This window comes from Sarcophilus harrisii, chromosome 3 (assembly GCF_902635505.1).
Source record: "Sarcophilus harrisii chromosome 3, mSarHar1.11, whole genome shotgun sequence".
NCBI lineage: Eukaryota > Metazoa > Chordata > Mammalia > Dasyuromorphia > Dasyuridae > Sarcophilus > Sarcophilus harrisii.
In genome coordinates, this window is record NC_045428.1 from 78,260,469 (window position 1) to 78,280,696 (window position 20,228).

The 20,228-nt window shown below is 33.4% G+C and overlaps 1 protein-coding gene and 1 long non-coding RNA gene across 2 annotated transcripts in view; one reads left to right on the forward strand and one right to left on the reverse strand.

The window, feature by feature from the left end:
* The window catches only part of LOC116422969, a 53,985-nt gene extending 37,009 nt beyond the window's left edge, over positions 1-16,976 (forward strand). The window contains exons 2-3 of the long non-coding RNA XR_004233460.1: positions 10,964-11,021; positions 16,601-16,976. This is a non-coding gene — a long non-coding RNA (uncharacterized LOC116422969). The remainder of the gene's footprint in view (positions 1-10,963; positions 11,022-16,600) is intronic.
* PARD3B (par-3 family cell polarity regulator beta) overlaps positions 1-20,228 on the reverse strand; it is a 740,364-nt gene that overhangs the window by 528,615 nt on the left and 191,521 nt on the right. The gene's annotated exons all lie outside the window — the stretch shown is intronic.

Below are 20,228 nucleotides of genomic sequence, written 5' to 3' on the forward strand. Positions count from 1 at the left end.
ATGCTGCCACTCTGATATTCATTTCAGCATATGAATACCAATTTAACGAAGGAACCAGCAGTTCAATTCTTCTTTCAGAGAAATATTTCATTTTAAATTGAATTTTCAAGAATGTAAGGAAAGAAAAGGACAGAGTAGACGTCAAAGGAAATTATCACAGAGAAATGATCATTTTAATAAATGGCAAATGATCTTTTTTAGCTCTTTTGTGTAAAAAAAATCAGCAAAACTCTTGGTGACTGCCGGTAAGGGGATTATTTTTAAGTCCCCTGCTTTAGTGTCAATAAAGACAAATCTCTGAAAAGAATCAGAGATAATCTTCCTGGTACTTTTAAGAATTATTCTTATAAATTAGACTGCAGTTTGTTAAGGCTTAACATGATGCTCAGTATCATCTATCACTTTGAAGTGGAAAAATGAAAATTAATGATGTAACAAGTATAAAAAAATCAGAGCTTTCATGACTTTCTAAGTAAATGACTATTATCAATATTTTAAAGACATCATACAATGGCTTGTGTGAAGTATGTTCACAGATTTTTATACTTTCCTTTTATGAGGTATAACCAAAGCACATAAAAAAGAAAACCACATGATGTATGATTATAACTGAACAAAATAATCTGTTTTCATTTTAAGATGTAGTAATTGTACACCCCCTCTCCAAAGGAACTCTGTTTTGAAATAGAAAACCAAAAGAGAGCTGCTCTCTGAACTTATCAAAAAACAATTTTCTTTAAGTAAAGAATTAATCTAATTCCAGGAAACAAATGTCAAAAAATGGCCATTCTTTATTACCTCGCCAATACAAAAAAACATTTAATGTAATACTAAGTCTGAGATTAAACCACTGAAAGTGAAGCTATTCTGAGTTAAAATTCCTTTAGAATCCTTTCATTTCATTTATAGTATGGATAAATGCACTAAAGATGAATGGATTTGTAAGTTTAGTGGCATTGGTGAATCTTGTAATATGTACTCAGGTGGCACTTACAGCAATGATAGAGATGCCCTTTTATCTTTGTGATTCCATCCTTTCCTATCCCCCTTCCTGCCTCACTCCTGAATCCCAATGGGGAGCAGGCTCTTTCAATCACTCCCATCCTGACAATTACCACCTGCAATCACTCCTTATCTATTGGTTCCACTCCTGCTGTATACAACATAAGCAAATCTTCCTGTCCTTAAATAATACCTTCACTTGGGCTTCACATTCTTTCAAGGTATCATCCCACCTCTCTCTTTTGTGACCAAATTCTCAAAAAAAAAAAAAAAAACTCTTATACCCAATTATCTGCTTCTTTATTTCTCATTCATTTGTCAACCCTTTGCAATATGACCTCTGACCCAGTCACATGACTGAAAATGCTCTCCCCAAGGTTATTACTAATGATTACTAATGATAAAATTAGCATCTTTAGAGTACAATAAAGTTTGCTGGGTAATTGGTATGTTATTTTCTCATTGAGGCTCATAACAACCATTTGATGTATGTACTAAAGTTTTAATTACTTCCATCTTAAAAAGATGGAGAAACTGAGGCTCAAAAAAGTTAAGTGTCATCAAGTTGAGCAGATAGGATTGTTTATATTATTGTTTATATATATTGTGCAAATCTTAAAGCAATATATAAAAATTGGTCAAATAGTTCCTAAGAATTGGAAGCAGGGTAAAGGCACAAGTCTTCCTGATATCAAATCTAGCAATCCATCTCCTATGTCACAATCTCATAATTTCAGAACCCAACAGCCTTTTCTCAGTTCATTCTTTTCTTTACTGCTCTGCATCTTTGAAACTGTTTACTACTTTTTCCTATCTTGGTTAGGAAACACTGTAATACTGTGTTTCACTATGTAACAGTGCTTTCTTTTGATTATACTCTTGTCTTTTTGCTATACCACTTCTTTCAGTTCTTTCTAGTTATTATTATCAGCTCCCATGGGTTACATCATCATTTATACACAGATGACTCCCAAATACACATAAACATGGAATTTCACAAAAACCTATATCTTTACTGTACCTTAAATAAAAGCAACTTGAGAAACATTTAATTAAAATTTTCTCATTCTGTTTGAAAAGCACAATAGTTCTACATATACATTAAGAACATTTAACAATATTCATGTTGTATTAATATTTTAGCAGAGACAACAAAATTTTAGAATTTTAAATCACTCTTAAAAGGTTTACCTTAAGCTTTATTATCAATGTCATTAAGCTTATTGACATTTATAACTCATGTTTCCATTGCAGTTTAGGATTTATGATCTACAAGTCTCAGGGATAGAATTAAAATTCTAAATCTCAAATTCCAAAACCAGTATTATTTCCCGCTACACCATACTGCATTTAGAAAACAAACACTTTCAGATTCCTTGAGAATTATCATTGTTGGAAAAATGATTGGCTATCCAGGATGATAGCTAAAAAAAAGTATAGTTATTATAGATAAAACTAAATATAAAACATAAAACTAAATATACATCTAATTCCATACTTTGAGGGCCTCTGTTTTCATAGGCACATTGTCCTTTGACAAAGATCACAACCTTGCTATACCTTAGCAGATGGTCTTTAGGCTTTGCTGTGGCTATTAAAAAAAAAAAAAAAAGCACACCCTGGTGTTCTGTTAGTGATGGACTTAACGGAGCTTAATTAGCTTGATCTTCATCTATATTATACAGTCTATCACTAGGTCTGTAGGTGGAATCTTTTTCATTTGGTAGGGCCTGCCAGGGCTTTTACTCTACAGGTTTTCTAGCCTTTGATTGTTCAAGGCTACAATAACACTTCAATAAGACTTCTGAGTAAATCTTTCTTAGTGAAAGACACAAATGAATCTGTAATAAATAATAGTTACAGACAATTAATGGGGTATTCTGATTAATTTTCTAATGAACTAATCTCTCTTTTTGTATTGAAATGATTTAGGTGAGCAAGCCTCTGTTGATATGAGTGCTTTGTTTCTATTTACATCAAGAATTCTTGTCCATTCAGAAAAAGCTTTACTGTGAGTCTATTCAATGCAAGGGATGATACTTGTATAATTGGCTCCTATCCCAAAAATATATATATTTAGAAAAAGAGATTTTACTAGTTAGAGACTTTCAGTCTGGTACCTAATACTATTCACTGCAATGTGTCCATGCTTTCCTTTTCCTTAACCCATCTTAAAAAGGAGGGGGAAAGTAAAGATATGATTTTCTTTGAAGACATAAGCAGAATAAACACAGAGAGAAAATATTATTGTTACTACGTGATCACATTTGCAATATAATAATAAATAAAATAATAAACATTTATATGCTGCTTTAAAGTTTACACATTGTGTTTCTTCCTTGTAACCATGTAAGGTAATTCACTTAGCACCTTTCATATTAGAAACCTGGGGATTTTGTCAGTGGAAATAATGTGAAACTTGATTTCAGACTCCATAGGATGGAAGTGGCCTTTAAACCTATTCACAGATCACAGTGTTACAGGTAAAAAAATCACCTTTATTTGATAGTTTTCTACATGGCACATTCTTTATTATACACTGTCTCTAAATTGTCTTGTGTCTATGGTGGTTACATTTACCCACATGGCTCATCTATCTGACTTATCCAACAAACAATTATTCAGTATTTACTATGGACACAGTGTTGGACACAGTGTTGCACCAAACGTTGTAAGATAGACAACACAGTTTCTATCCTCAAGTACCTTAGGGATATATGACATTTACATCAAAGACTGAAATTACAATATGAGTTAATCAATATGTAGAAGATGTAGCATTAAAGAGTATATGCTTAGTCCCAAATTAATTATAGGTGTCCAGACTAAAAAGAGCACAATCCAAACCAACTTAACATCTACCTAATCTCCAAATTAACTTCACCTCCTGACTTTTCCATTTCTTTTAATGTTAGTACTTTATGGCTTATAATACACTCATATTTTCATAAGTATTTCACATTTGATTGTTACAATTATTATATCCAATTTACAGATGAGGAAACTGAGTCTCTGAAAAACTATATGACTTATTCAAATAGTATACAGGTTATTAATGAGAAGAACAAGGCTCACAACTTCCACTCTCTGACTCCAAGATCAGAACATCTCACAGTATATAAAAGATATGAAAGCAAAAACAAAACAAAAGAAAAGCCATGATGCTGGAATTTTGAACTTGGGATTCTAAAAGAACATTATACACTGAAATAAGGAACTCAAGAAGGGACATAAGAGGAAGAATGATAATGAATTTAGTTTTAGATATGATGAGTTTTGGAAAACAATATAACAAACCATGTAACAAAGCATATATTAAGAGGGGAAATAACTAGAAAGAAGCGTCAATTACAACTTAGGAAGGCTGTTGGTGCTAGAAATTCTGATTTAGGTCCCATTTGTCTAGAGGTGACTGCCATCCTACGAGAGTTGATGACACTTCTGAAAAATTGGGAACAAAGACAGAAAAACAGAAAATCAAAGTGGGGGGCAAACCCAAAATGGCAGAGAAAAGCCAGCAGAAGTTGCCTGAATTCTCCCTGGTTTCCCTTAGAAACAATGTTAAATAAAGTGTCTATAGAGATTTTGGAGTGAAAGAACACAAAGATGAAGTGAAACAATTTTGTAGGCTAAGATATCTTAGAAGGGCTCAGGAAAGGCTATTTCACTTGGGTAAAAGAGGAGTGAAACTCAGTGCAGGAGTGGTGTAGGCAAGAGAGCAGGAAGTTCTTTGTTATACCATAGATCAGCAACTGAGGGCCCTCAATCCTGCCTCCACAAACAACTCCTTTAAAAGAGAATTAGGATAAATGGAAAAGGAGGTACAAAAGTTAACTGAAGAAAATAACTCCTTAAAATTAGAATTGGGGAAATGGAAGCTAATAACTATGTGACATCAAGAATCAGTCAAACCAATCCAAAAGGATAAAAAAATAGAAGAAAATGTAGAATACCTCATTGAAAAACACCTGACCTATAAAACAGATTCAGGAGATATGATTTACAAATTATTGGACTACATGAAGATCATCATCAAAAATGAAAAAGAGCTGGACAGACTCTTTCAAGAAATTTTCAAGGAAAACTGCTCTGACATCCTAGAAGCAGAAGGTAAAATAGTCATTGAAAGAATATACCAATCACTTCTTGAAAGCTATCCCAAAATGATTTTTGTAATCAAATTCCATAAACATGAGGCCAAGGAGAAACAAACACAAGTAGCCAGAAAAAAATCAAGAACTTGACCATAAAGAAAGCCATTAATTAGAGGGAGAAGGAACAAGGGCACTCACCCAAAAATATACAAAAGGAATTAAGTGAGAAAGGAAAGAAAAAAAAAGCAACCTAAGACAGTACAGTATTGTGGAGACCAAGAAAGGCGGGAGATTGAAGAAGGGAAAGGTCAACAGTGTTTAAAATGCTTCAGGGAGGTTAAGAAAGATGAGTAAGTTAACAACAATTGCATGAGATAATTAGAAAGTGATGGCCTTTGAGAATATAGTTTCAGCAGTGATAAGGATGCAAGTTAGATTACATGGAATTATTAAATCAAAGGTAGTTGAGGAAATAGGGAAAGGTGGGTATAAACTATATATTTTAGAAATCTGAAACTGATCAGAAAGAGAAATAGCACAGTAAGTTGAGAGGAATTAGGTTAAGGCAAAGATTTATTCAGAACATGAAAGATCTATATATGTTTTAAAACACAGAAGCAGCTGCTTGACAGGTAGAGAAAAATGATATACAAAGAAGGGATGATTGAAGAGAGCTAAGATCTGGAGGGGGCAGAAAGCAATAGGATCAAATGAGTGGGTTATAGGTTAACTGGCTATTATGCCTAAAATGATACAGAATAGATCATTTTTGTAATTTGCAGCAGTTATTCACCTCTTACAACAGAAAGAAACATCTGGTTCTCAGATCCTTTGTGAAAAATTTTACTTTACTAAGCTGAGCTGAGAATGTTTTCTCAATTTTTGTTTAAAATAATGAATTGATGGTTACTTATGAAGCATAAGAGATGATAATTAATGGCATTTTAATCACAACACAAATATAACCAAGTGACTTCTCCTAAGAGGAATCTATAAAGATACTAGATTCTAAAAGTGATTTTTACAAATGAACAACTTCTCCTTTACTGTGTTAGGTCACCATCTATTAAATCACGCTTTTCAGGCAATAGATGATATCCTAGGGATGTAAAGGAAGATTTTGTATATAAAATTTAGTCTTTTATCGTTATTGGTCAATGTTTTGAATTTTTTTAAAGAAATAATAAAATTGTAATGTCTCCCACCTTTCCAGTATTCTTACTCTGTATTGAACCACACATGGTTCATTTGATCTTCTCCTGGCTATTCCATGTATAAGATACTCCATCTTTTGGCTCCAGGCATTTACTTTGGCTATTGCCCAGATTCTGCTTCCTTCAAAATACTTCCTACAATCCCTGCCTTCTTTTTCATCCCAAATAGAATTCTAATTTTTTATACAAAGCCTTTTCAAATTCCTTTTAATTCTAATACCTTTATTATATTAATTATTTCTTACTTAGTCTGAATATAGTTTATCGTATATATTCATTTGAATGTTGTCTTCCACATTTGACAGTAAACGCCTTTAGGACAAGGAATTATTTTTAGCCTCATTTTGTATCCCAAGTGCTTAGCATGGCACATAGATACTTAATAAATGTCTATTAATGAATAATGCTTTCATCTCTTTCCATTTGAATGAGGTCCAGGCTACATATACTATAAGTCTGACTAATGAGTAGTCACTTATATGTTATACAAGAGAAAGAATTCTAAATCTCAAATAAAGACCCTGTGGTTAACATTTTAAATTCATAATGATTGTCTTTTCTATGACTCATTTAAAATATTCCTAGCATATTTGTTATAAGACATTTGTGAGATAAAAAATCTCCTTTTCATGATATAATGAAATCAATTAGCTTATTAAAATTATCAATTAATGTGACTATAAAATACAAGTCATTTGGAGCATGAGGACTCATCAAAACCCCACTTTAGTCCTCTTCTTGCCAACTCCACAATAACACACAACACATATCCATACAGCATTAATGCATATGGGGGGAAATTCATAATTAATATACAGATGCACTTTAGGGTATCAGTCTCCATTCAAGAAATGGGCTGATGACAGAAAAAAGGAAGCACTTCTGACTGCACATCAGTTTTCTTTTACTGATTGCTAGGCAAGTGCAGCAAAGCTTCATTTTGGCACATTTTATTAATGCACATCATTCTGGGGCCAATGAAGAACCCTAAGAGGGTCTGCTGTTCCCTTCCTCATGTTCTGAGGTATTTATTTATGTTCTGAGATATTCCAAAAGAGTTTAAAGAGCAAGAATTCTTTTTTAAATTATATATCCCTTTGCAAGTGATGTCTAAGTTCCTTTCTCAAAAAATGTTTTTAAATGCATAAAATAAAATAAAGACTATCATGAAGGAAACCAATTACATTGTTATAGTTATTTTAAAAAGCCAAGGAACCAAGGTTAAGAGTAAAAAGGTTCCAAGAACTGAGGAACAAGTTTAAGTTGTTGAATGATACAATGCATGTTACATTTCTCTTCATCCTGTTTTTCTCTTTTAAATGCTGTCCTCTCTTACTGCTCTATGTGCTAGAGTCATGACCAGGAAGTAAGGAAGCAATTTATATAGCCTTAATTCCTGTAAAAATCAGTGATTTTTACAGAATATAATTACAAGAAGTTTAAAAGTTCAGCACATTTGTAATCAATATTTTGCTAGATGTAGTTTCAGTGGTTTCCCCCCCCTAACTAAAAGGGTTTCTCACTATTTTCCACCAAAGTTAAATATGCTTCAGAGCATCATCAAAAGAACGTTCACAATTCAATTCATGGCTAAAAGAATCTGCTGTATGTATATCATGGCAGCTCAAATTTCATTTGATTTTATATTATGAAGGAAGACTTCTACTTTTTTAAAGGCATTTGTATGATGGTATAAGAGAAAGGAATTTTATAGTATTTAATTAATGCTTTCTTCCTTATTTGTAATGTTTGTATTCATATTTCTCTGTGGGTCTCTCTCTCTCTCTCTCTCTCTCTCTCTCTCTCTCTCTGTGTGTGTGTGTGAAATTCCTAAATTTTCCTACTCAAATAATGGATCAAGCTTATTTGTTAGTTCTGTGCTTCTTCAGATAAGAAAATAAATAGCACTGGAATCAGGACATAAGGAAATCATTAAATAAGAAAACTAGCATATTTTGTCTTATTAAAATATCATATATCTCTTTGGTCAATGTTTTGTTTCAGGAGTGGCCAAAAAATAATGGGACAAATTTCCAGAGTGACAAAGGTTGAAATAAAAGACTGCCTTGACAAGAACAAATTTATGCAAGCTCCTGAGTTCTTCATTACTACTACTTCATTAAACGACACATGCACACACTTGTGAAGTCATTTAGCCTTAGCCAACTGTTTGTGACCATCATATGGGATTTTCTTCTTAAAGATTACTGTAGTGGCTTTCCATTTTCTTCTCCAGTAGATCAAGGCAAATAGAAGTAAAATGACTTGCCTGAAGTGACACAACTAGTGAGTACCTGGAGCCACATTTGAACTCAGCACTTCCTGACTCTATACCCAGTGTTTAATTCACTGAATCACATAGTTGCCTCCATACGCAAACCTAAAAATCAAGAAATAATTTTCATATATGCTGATGTTATGAGGAACTATTAAAAATCCATCACTTCAATCATATTGGCAATTTTGTACCATGATAACAGTAAGCAATGAATATTTCAAAGTATTTATATTAATTCCATGTTAATACAGTAATTACAATTTTCAAACATCTTATGCTACTTTCAACTGTTCAGAAAGTAGCTGCTGGCTACAAGGAAGATGATGTAAGCAATTTCAGTAGACTGTCATTGATAAACTGATACAAAGTATATTTAGTTATAGAAGAGAAAAAACTACTTGTTTCAGTTACTAGAGCTACTATGTCTTATTAAATGTAAACATTAAATTTATCCTTCAATGAAATTGTGATCTTATCAACTTGGAAGTTCCCCCCATTAGTACAAAGCATATCCTGTCTATGTCTCCTCCCTTAAAGTAAGTCTTGCACTTGTCTCCCACAGATGATCTAGTCATGCTGGTGTCCTCCCTTAAGATCTTTTTACATTCCACAGGTATAGGTGCACTGTTCCATTTGCTTTTCTAGTTATCCATCTTTAAGCTAAAGATGTAAGTTTAATCTTTCAGTAGATAAAATAATAACTTAATCTTTACTAATATAAAAACTTCTTAAAGGACTATTAGTTAAATTCCTGTGCAATACAGAATATCTTGCAATGTACTTTACAGATAACATTTCATCAAAATATAAGCATCAAAAGGCATTTACATATTAAGTTGTACTTTTTGGAAGTAAAAAAGCAATAAAGGGATACTGCTTCCTTTTATTTATATTATGCATATGAACAATGTAATTTGATATGTTATCTAATTCTTGATAATTATAACATGTTTGCTCTGTGATGCCCAAGTGATGAATGACTGAATTGTGGAAGGAAACGATTTGCAATTGTTTCTAAGATCTTGCATTTGTTTTATCAGTCCTGGATATCCCATCAACTATGAAATTTTGATATGGAGCAGAGTTATACTGTCCTCTGTGCCTACGTTATTATGACAGCTGATAATATTTGGCAGCTAATACAATGTTTGAAATAACTTTGACATAATAACTCTCCCAGTTTGAAACCCAGAATGCATCTTATCTAACGCCTACAAAAACTGGCCAAAAGAGATCATTAAGTAAATTGCCTGGTATACTTAACCTCAAAATAGAAATTGGTTTGAATAATTTTTTTCTTAAATGACTACAAGCTCTATGAAGGCAAAGAGTATTTTTATCTAAACTTGATATCTTATCATGGGCCTGGCACTGCACTCTGAATAGAATTAAGTGATTAAATGGATGTGTGCTGCTGTTAATTTTCTGTACTGTATCCTGTTTAAAACAATTGAGCATGTTCAGTTTCAATTGAGTCTTATCAGTCTTTCCCAACACTTTATATATCAAATTCATGAAAGTGTATGCCATTATTATTATTATTATTTTTTTTAGTTTATTTGACATGAATGAAGAAGTCAGAGGTTTGAATAAATTTGTTCTTGAAAAGGCTGTCTTTTATTTCAACCTTTGTCACTATGGAAATTTTGTCCCATTATTTTGGCCACCCCCAAAGCAAGACATTGAATAAAAAGATATGCATGATATTTTAATAAGACAAAACACACTGGTTTAGTAATTTAATGAGGTCCTTATATCCTGCTTCCAGAGCAAGAGTTGCTCATTTCTCTTCTCTGAAGAAGAAAACATACACCCAGAGCCAACAAACAAGCTGAATCATTACTTGAGAAGGAAAATCTAGAATTTTACAATTTAGAAGTGATTTTGGACAATAACAATAATGACGATGATGCTAGCTGGCATTTATATAATGTTTTAGTGCCTAAAAATTACATATACAATATCATTAAAGTATGATTTTATTCTTCAAGAACACAATACTTTATGATTTGATCATTTTGGGTACTTTCTCCATTGTCAGGATTTCTCATGTCTTAGCATTTGGTCTTTTGAGAAGTAATGAAGCCAAAATTTCATCACCCTTCAGCCAACCAACTAGGTAATGAAACTCTCTGGGCACAGCCAGGTGCATGGGCAACCTATTACGAGATAAAAATGAAAAACTTAATGATTAGATGATGCTTATTTTAATATTACATCTGTATACATATTTATAGCCTCCTTAGAAAAGGATGGATTCTGTACTCACAGCGAGTACTGCAGCAAATTCCTTACCTGGCTGGCTGTATTTAATTTATAGCTTTCTAAGAATACTAGTTGGTTATATGGAAAACTCATTTTTATCTTTTTCCTAGACAGGACAAGAATCCCAACCACTATAAGAAAACCAGATTTGGATAGTTTCAAAAGATGGTATGATCTTCCTTTTAATTTCTTCCACTGTCTGGCCTATGGTAATTAATGTCTACTCAATACGGTGCTCAATCTTCTACCTCCCCGGGGACAGCACTTTCAATTAAACCTTTTATTTCATCTAAAAATGCCTGTTCTCATTGACCACTGCACTTTTTAATCCGTGAATTTATGATAATCTAATGCACATCTCCCTCCCTAGAAGAACGGCCTTATGCATCCCTATTGTTCTTGTGCCAAAAGAGAAGCTTAAAAAAAAATTAGCTCCTGCTGAAAGCAGGAAGGAAATAGTATTTGTTTAACCTAGCAAGAGGCCTTTCACTACCTGCCTAGTGCCCTTGACCAGTACACTTTCATGGCCTCTCAATGTGATGGCTGCCCCTTGCCTGGCTGTTCACTTCTGATAAGAGATGCCAACTCCCTTGAGTGCTATTGAAAGCTGAAAGCAAGAGGCATTGGGCTTGGGAGCATTCTATTTTCAAAGGCCTGTGAAGGAAGTAAGACATTTACATGCTGTCGCTATTCTTTTCTGCAAGAAACCCAACAGGTTAAAGAGCAAAATCTGAATCGCTATCTGACAGAAAGGCTCTCAGTGTGAAAGTAAGCTACTTGGTTGTTTATAGTTTTTGCCACTACTTTTCTGCTAAGAAGATCTTAGATGTCTTTGTCTAGGTGGAATTGAGGGGACATGCAAATATTGGTTTATGTTATTAAGTTAACCACTATGGCAAGTTACACAGTTTGTTCCATCACACTCAATAATGCTCATTTTATGGAGGACAGGCTCATTTCAGTGTCATGTAGTAATGTTCCATCGTTATATTATAGGAAATAAAAATCACTGTTATGTAGATCCACCAATTTGATATGCTCAACAGCTTTTGTTTGTGTTTGATTTCCTTTTGTGCCTACAGTGCACATAAAATTATCAAGTTAATAATTATACTGCAAGCACATGCCAACGGTCTAATACATCTATTTTGAAGATGTTGATGTGATTAATTGTTTTTACATAAGGCTATGGAATCTAGATACTTAGGAGTTTCATGGAGAAGTAATCATTTGCTGAAGATTCTATTTTAAAAGTTCCCCTTTCACTCTGTTACACTCTGGCCCAAAACTATCTTTCTGTATTCATTATGATATACAGATCAGGAGTGATTCATTCATTGCATTTATGATCACAGTATTCAATATATTATCAGACACACAGTAGGTACAGAATAAATACTTGTTGATTGACTGACTGATTACAGCTCTTATTTATGATCTTATGATCCTGGCAAACTAGTCTTTTCCCCATTCTTTACAAATAGCATTTCATCTCCATCTCCATAAATTTCCACTGGGCTGTCCCCCATTTCTTTTCACTTCCACTTCCTCCTCCTCATTTCCTTCAAGACACAATCAACAGCACTATCTTCTACATCAGTGGTGTTGGACTGAAATAGAATTGTATCCTTGAAGGCTCTTACTGACTTAGAAAAGCACAAATTAACATTATCTTCGTAGATTTAATTTAGTCTGTTAAAATTTCCTAATTATATTTTACTATGCTTCAGGTCATACTCCAGTGAACAGTGAATTTGACACCTCTATGCTACATGGCACAACTCATACATCACTTTCTGCATGACTCTATTTGCAATACTGACTTCTGCATAAAATATTTCTGGATTATCAATTGTCCTTACTTTTCTTCTTTCTATTTATCTTGTATTTATTTTGCATGTACATTTTAGATATCCAGAATCTCTCAATAGAATGTTAGTTCATTGAGAATGGAGATTTTCTTCTACTTGTATCCCTAGTTCCTATACAAAGTTTTTAGCACAAAGTTGGAAAAATAATTTATATCAAGAAGATATATGAAGATATATGAAGACCACTGGGAATAAGTATGAGAGAAAGAACTAAGAGATCAATGAAGCAATTTTTTCACCTAAGTATATTAGAGATTAGCTAGGGAGGAAAACTGATAGAATTCGGAAAACAGATCATAAGCCTGCAAAAACTCATGATATACTAATGTTGGAAGAGTTAAATTACCCAGATATCCTCTGGAAAGATCTCTGGCAAATGCAAGGCAATTGATAACCTTCTGACCCATCTTACTGATAATTCTAACCATTAAAAGGTAGAGGAAAGTGTAATTTATTTTTTTTGAAAGTATAATTTATAACAACATATTCATAGAAGCACTTTTTGTGGTAGCCAAGAATTGGTAACAAAATAGAAACCCACAAATCAGGAACAACTAAACAATTGTGATATATCAATATAACAGAATATTATTGCACCATAAGAAATGATGAATGTGAAGAATTCAGAAAATATGGAAAGACTTATATGAATTGACATAGAGTGAAATGAAGAGAACCAAATAAATACTATATACACTGACTATAACAATGTAAATATAAAGAACAGTGAATATGGTATATTCCATAGGCAATCAATGTGTCAACTGAATTTGGCATAGTGTTTTTTGTTTTTTTTTTTAATTTTTGTTGTGATAGGAGCCTCATTGAAGGGGGGGATAGAAAGGGAGTATATTCAGAAATGAATGTGACATAAGAGCAAAAGACAACTAAAATTAAATAACAACAACAAAAGGGTGAAACAAATAAAAGGAAATTTTATAGTAGATCTGATTCTTGTTAAGAGAGAGGTACAGGATCGTGGGATGAAAATGAAGGGAAAATAAAAAGAAATTATGATTTCTGTATAAGATCTTTGATGCAGCAAAAGGAAAAAAAAAACTGCATATAATCTGATATGTAATTTAGATTTTGGGAAAATGACCTCAAGGGATTTAATGGCAGAACAAGATTCAGTGGAATAAATTTCTATAGTGTAAGTTAGCTAAAGAAGACACAAGGGTAAAGAATTCCAAAGAGGAAGAAAAATAGAAGTTGCATAAATAACAAATATACATGGATATAGAACTTAATAAGTAACTTCGATTTTTAAAAGGTTTGTAGAGAGGATAGAACAGCTGGGTAGTACAGTGGCTTGAGCACTGACTCAGACCTGGAGTCAGGAAGGCTTTCACTTTTGTGAATTAAAATGTAACCTCACATACTAGCTGTATGACCTGGGCAAATTACTTACCCTGATTTGCTTCATTTTCTTCATTTGTAAAATGAACTAAAGAAATAAATGGTAAGCCACTTGAGTATTTTTGCCAACAAAACCCCAGATATGGTCATAAAGAATTGCACATTTCTAAAAATGACACATCAATAGCAGAGAGGATAGAAGCAAATGTAGGCAACAGAGGATGAACATAATAATGACCAGGATTTGTAAAAAAAAAAAAAAAAAAAAAAAAAAAAAGTTTTAGAAATAACAAAATAAAAAAAAGGCCAGGAGGGAGCTTGAAAAATATAAAAAAAAATATAAGAACTCATTGAATAGTTAGATTCAAATAACAGTTGTTTCTGGTTCAATGTCAGCTAGGCAGAAAGTCTCCCAGAGGGTGTCTCAAAGATTGACCCTTTGCTATTTAACATTTTAAAAAATGAATGAGTAAATCAAATAACTTTTCTTAAGAACTTAATATATAAAGCACCATACTAAATTCAAAAAATACAAAGTAAAAAGTACTATGTTCCTGCTCTCAGAGAATATGCACTTTCTTTTCTTAATTTTTTTATTTTTTTACATTTTCAATATTATTTTATTTTTCTAAATACCATGTAAAGATAGTTTTCAGTATTCATTTTTTAAGACTTTGTTTCAAATTTTTCTTTCTCAAGGCCTTCCCAAGACAGCTAGCAATCTGATATAAGTTAAATATGTACAATTCCTTTAAACATATTTTCATATTTGTCATGTGGGTGCAAAAAAAAAAAAAAAAAAAAAAAAAAAAAGACCAAAAGAGGAAAAAACACAAGAAAACAAACAGAAAAGGTGAAAATACAATATCCCAATCCATATTAGTCTTCATAGTTTTCTTATTGGATATGAATGCCATCTTCCATTCCAAGCCTATTGGAATTTCCTTTAACCACTGTAATGTTGAGAAGAGCCAATCTATGACAGTTGATCATATAAGTGTGTACGATGTTCTTAACCAAACAACCCATTAAAATATGTATACATATTCAAAATAACTCCCACTTTAATTATGTCCAAGAAAAGGAAGAAAAAAAAAGTTTCAGTCTTTCCTCTGAGTTTATCATGTCTTTATCTGGAAGTAGATGACATATTTCATCATGAGTCCTCTGGAATTATGTTTCATCACTGTGTTGATTGGAGTTATTAAATCTTCCAAGGTTGATCATCTTTATAATATTGTATAAATTCTGATCCTGCTCACGTCAACCGAATTATCACTCCATACAAATCTTCTCAGGTTTGTCTGAAAGCATCCTCTTTATAATTTTTTGCAGCACAATAGTATTCCATCACATTCATATACTTGTTCGACCATTCCCCAATTGATGGGCATTCCCTCAGTTTCTAATTCTTTGACTCAGTTTCCAATTTGTTGGTTGGCTTGAGTACAAAATATATTTCTTTTTTATTATTTTATTATTATTATTATAGCTTTTTATTTACAAAACATATGCATGGGTAACTTTTCAATATTGATCCTTGCAAAACCTTCTGTTCCAAATTTTCCTCTCCTCCCCACCCCCACCCCTAGATGGCAGGTAGTCCAATATATGTTAAATATGTTAAAGTATATGTTAAATCCAATATATGTATACATATTTATACAGTTATCTTGCTGCATAAGAAAAATCGGATCTAGAAAGAAAGAAAAAACCTGAGAAGAAAAACAAAAATGTAAGCAAAATGCAAGCACTCCAGAAAGAGTGAAAATACTATGCTGTGGTCCACACTCATTTCCCATAGTTCTCTCTGTGGGTATAAATGACTCTCTTCATTACTGAACAACTGGTTCAGAACTGGTTTGAATCATCTCATTGTTGAAGAGAGCCACATCCATCAGAATTGATCATCATATAATCTTTTTGTTGCCATGTATAATGATCTCCTGGTTCTGCTCATTTCACTCTCCAAGCCTCTCTGGAATAATCCTGTTGGTCATTTCTTACAGAACAATATTCCATAACGTACATATACCACAATTTATTCAGTCATTCTCCAATTGATGGGCATCCATTCAGTTTCCAGTTTCTGGCCACTACAAAAAGGGCTGCCACAAACCAAAATATTTTTCTTACATAAGCATCACTTTCTCATTTTAAGATGAATGACCAGCAAGAAGTAGCTACTTTGTATACAATTCTCAGCAGCATATACATTTTGGACATGGTGATACCTATATTGAGGAGGCAGAGGTGGGGGGAAAGAAGCTTAGAGCCACATTTCCACCTGGTAAATATGACTCTTCTAGTTGTGATGTTATTAAGAAATACACAGAATTAACTGACGAATGACTGATAAAAATCCTTCATATAACTCAGTAAGTGAAACTAAAAACATAATTGAACATGTCTATCTTGGAAGATTCTGACATCATGTATAGATTTAAAGGAAATTAAAATATCACAGCATTAAATGATCTCAGTTCTTTTTACTAGTTGCAAGTTTTTCTTTTAAAGGAAGAAGATGGGGGAGAAAGATCTGAGACTGCACGGGAATCCAGGCAAATGAAGACAAGCATAAGAATTGATAACTGAGAACTGGGCAGTTAAAAATGAATTCTGTGGTAGTAACACTTTACTGCTTGTATTAAATAATGGCCAAATCTTGGGGAAAAACACACCTCTTAACCCATTCTGCATTTTATTATTTGTGACAAGTTCAGCAAAAGGGTGCTCAACTAACTCTGCATTATGCATCCTATGCTCTATGCACTCATTAAAAATAACGAGAACATATTTAAAAGCCATTACCCAGAGAATCTATGGGGACACGGCATGGGAGGAGTTAAGTGGCAACAGATTGCTATTTAAGTGGCTATCCTTATTTCATCAACCTGAAGGAAAAAAGAAATGATCTTCAAGCTGATTTCTTTTAATGATAAAGATCACACATTTTTCCCTCTGCAAAACAGGCAGATGAAACATGATCAAGCCTCTAAGTAGATTTTCAAAATGAAATGGGCCATAGTGGCAGCTTCCCATGTGCTGTATTTACTTTGATAACAGCTGGAAAAGCCAGCCACAATCAGTTAAGCCAGTTATTTTTCCTAATCTTTAAACATCCTTTAGAAAATGAACACATTTCCTTATCTTACACCAAATGCACCTTTACAAATGCACTGATCACAGGCCAGCCTATAGTCTAGAGGTAATTAAGCAAATCAAGGTCATCCCTTGAGTTTTGTAACCAACTCCTTATCCAGCTGCTCCATGTCAACAGCTGGCATGAATTACTGGTAACATTTGGCTAACTGGATAATAAGGAGGATATAGTCTGTGGTTGGTCATGATGCTACTTTTATGATCTGCTTAAATACATAAATTCACAAAATCTTCTGTTTCTTAGCACTCTAGGAAGCCAACTAATAATGATACTAACCATGAACAAAGTTTGCATCTTATTGTACAAAAGTGGATCTAATCTTAGGAATCTGGGGAATTATCTTAAAAAAAAAAACACAGAGACAACATGATTTTACTCAAATTCTCTTAAATACTGCAGTAGTGTCTACATTTCCCTAAAATATCTAGTCATGGCCACCAAAAGAAGTCTGGTAATCATCAGGAGCTTTTGTAACATTATCAATGCTTGACAAGGCCATGATTTTATGAGTATGGGTACCCATCCCACCAAGTGTTCATAGGCTCTTGAAACTGTTTTAAAGAAACAAGAAATGCCATTATTTTAATTGATAAGTCTCTCAAATTCCAGGAATTCTTAATCTGGCAATCTATGATAAACTTTCATGAGTCTATGACCTTACTTGTTTATAATAAGATTTGAAAACAATAATTTAATATAATTGATTGCCTTTGTCATTCTATGTATTTTATTTTATGCATTGAAAAACCTTTTTCTCAGATGTCCATAGGCTCCATCAGACTGCTAGAGAGGTCCATCACACACAGACACTCTCTCTCTCTCTCTCCTCCCTGCCCCCTTTCTCTCCTCCTCGCCTCACACACACACACACACACACACACACACACACACACACACACACACAAACACACACACACACACACACCTCCCTCTGCTTTAACCTATGTGAAGCCAGACTTTGGACTATGGACATTCCATTACAGTATCATTGCTGGGCATTTTAGTAGAATTGGAAAGAGCCTGAATTCTGTACCAGGTCTTTTAAAAGCCTGGGGTCACTATTACACTACAGAGATGATTCCTGTAAAGGTAATACAGTTGTAATCAGAAGCTATAACATCAAGTAGTATAGTAAGAACTCCTTTCACCTCTTTCAATAAGGCTATAACAGAATATGTATCAATTATAAAAATAAGTGGTGTTGACTAAAGCACTATTTCCTTCCAAGTTTAAGTATTTCTAAGAGAATAAAGAAATAAGTTAACATTATGAACTTATATTTTATTAGTTGGGTATTAAAAAACTAATAGCACATAGTAATAGAGCTCTTCACTCTTCTTCAGTGGTTGCAGCAGTCACATAGCACTTTGTAGACATCATTTGATCTGCTAGGCAGGCATTGGGAATGTTAACAATTTCATTTTACAAAGAAAATTTATGCTCTGAGAGTTTTTTGTGGCTTTTCCAAAGATTTCAAGGTCACAAAACTAGCAAGGGTGAATGCTCACCGTTGATTCTAATAACAGAATCATTCCATTAGTAAATAATATGCTATTCCTCATTCCTGTCTCCAAGCCACTGGACAGACCATCCCTTGTGCTTGGAAGATATTTCCTCCTCTCCTCCTTTTCAAAGAATCCCTAAGCCATTCATTCTCAAGTGCTACCTCCTACTGGAAGCTGATCCTGACCACCCCAATTGCTACTTTCCTCCTCCCAGAAAGTACTTTGCATACATTTAAAATTCAATTTTCTATGTTCGTGTAGTTTCTCTTCTGTAAAAAGTAAGTTCCTTGAGGGCAGGGAGGGACTTTACTAAATGCTAAATCCTAAAAGTCAATTCAACATTTATTAAACACTAGTAAGACCTAGGCACTTTGCTAAATATGGTCACTATGCAAACACAGACAAAAAGAAATATAAGCCTTATTGTCAAGGAATTTCCTTTCCAATGGAGGAAGAAAATGCATGCAAAAAGAAAAGAGAAATTAGGTATCCTCATGGCTGCTGGGTAGTGAAGTCTAGAATCAGGAGACCGGCCAGGAAGGAGTTATGTAGGAAGTACCTTAAAAATGTTTTGAATGAATAAGTGAAGTAAAATAAAGATTTTTGATTAGGACAATGAACCAAAAAGGTTACGTTTCTCTAAGTTTCCATTTGACAAATTAAAAAAAACCCTTATATAATATTTAATAATTTATTTTATATTTGCCTTGTTTTTAATCCATTTTTTAAAAGTAAATAGATAGACATTAGCACCCATTGAAGAATCATCCGTTCCCCAAGTGCTTTAAAATTCTTGACCTAGTCAATGTTCTCTTGGAGGTAGGGTCTATTGCAAAGATGCATGTTTAAGGATAACTATTTTAAGGAAGCCATTTTATATTCATTTATTCAATGATTATTATGCAAGACACATTTATCTTATGGAAGTAGAAAAGGAAGATGAGAGCCAAGGAGTATTTGAGTAGGCAAAAGGGAAGGACTACAGAAAAAAAAATATCACCAGTCAAATCTTTAGAGCTTTTTCACTGGGTCTCCCTTTGGCAAGTGTGTGAATCTACAAGGTATGAGCATGCATATGGCAAATTTTGAGCACAATCAAATTGAGTGTGGAAATTTCAAAGCACAATTGAGTTGTGCCTTCAAAAAGTCAAGTACAATTGAGTTTGCCTAAATAAATCAGGTGTAATTGAGTTGTGTAACTTGATTGTGCTCAGCCCTGGCTCCTTGCCAAAAAAGGGGGCAACTGGCCAAAAGAGGCACAACTCAATTGTGCCTGAAATTTTCACAGAATATTTTCCACATCAAAGTGGAAGTACACTCAGAAAAACAAAGCAGTCGTTCAAAAATTTAATCCTAAACTCTGACTGGATTCAAATGAAATTGGGAAAGCTATGATAATCCACCTAGCATACCTTGTCTAATAAAACCAACATTATACAGCATTATTTCTATTCTATCATGTTTCTGGTACCAGAAC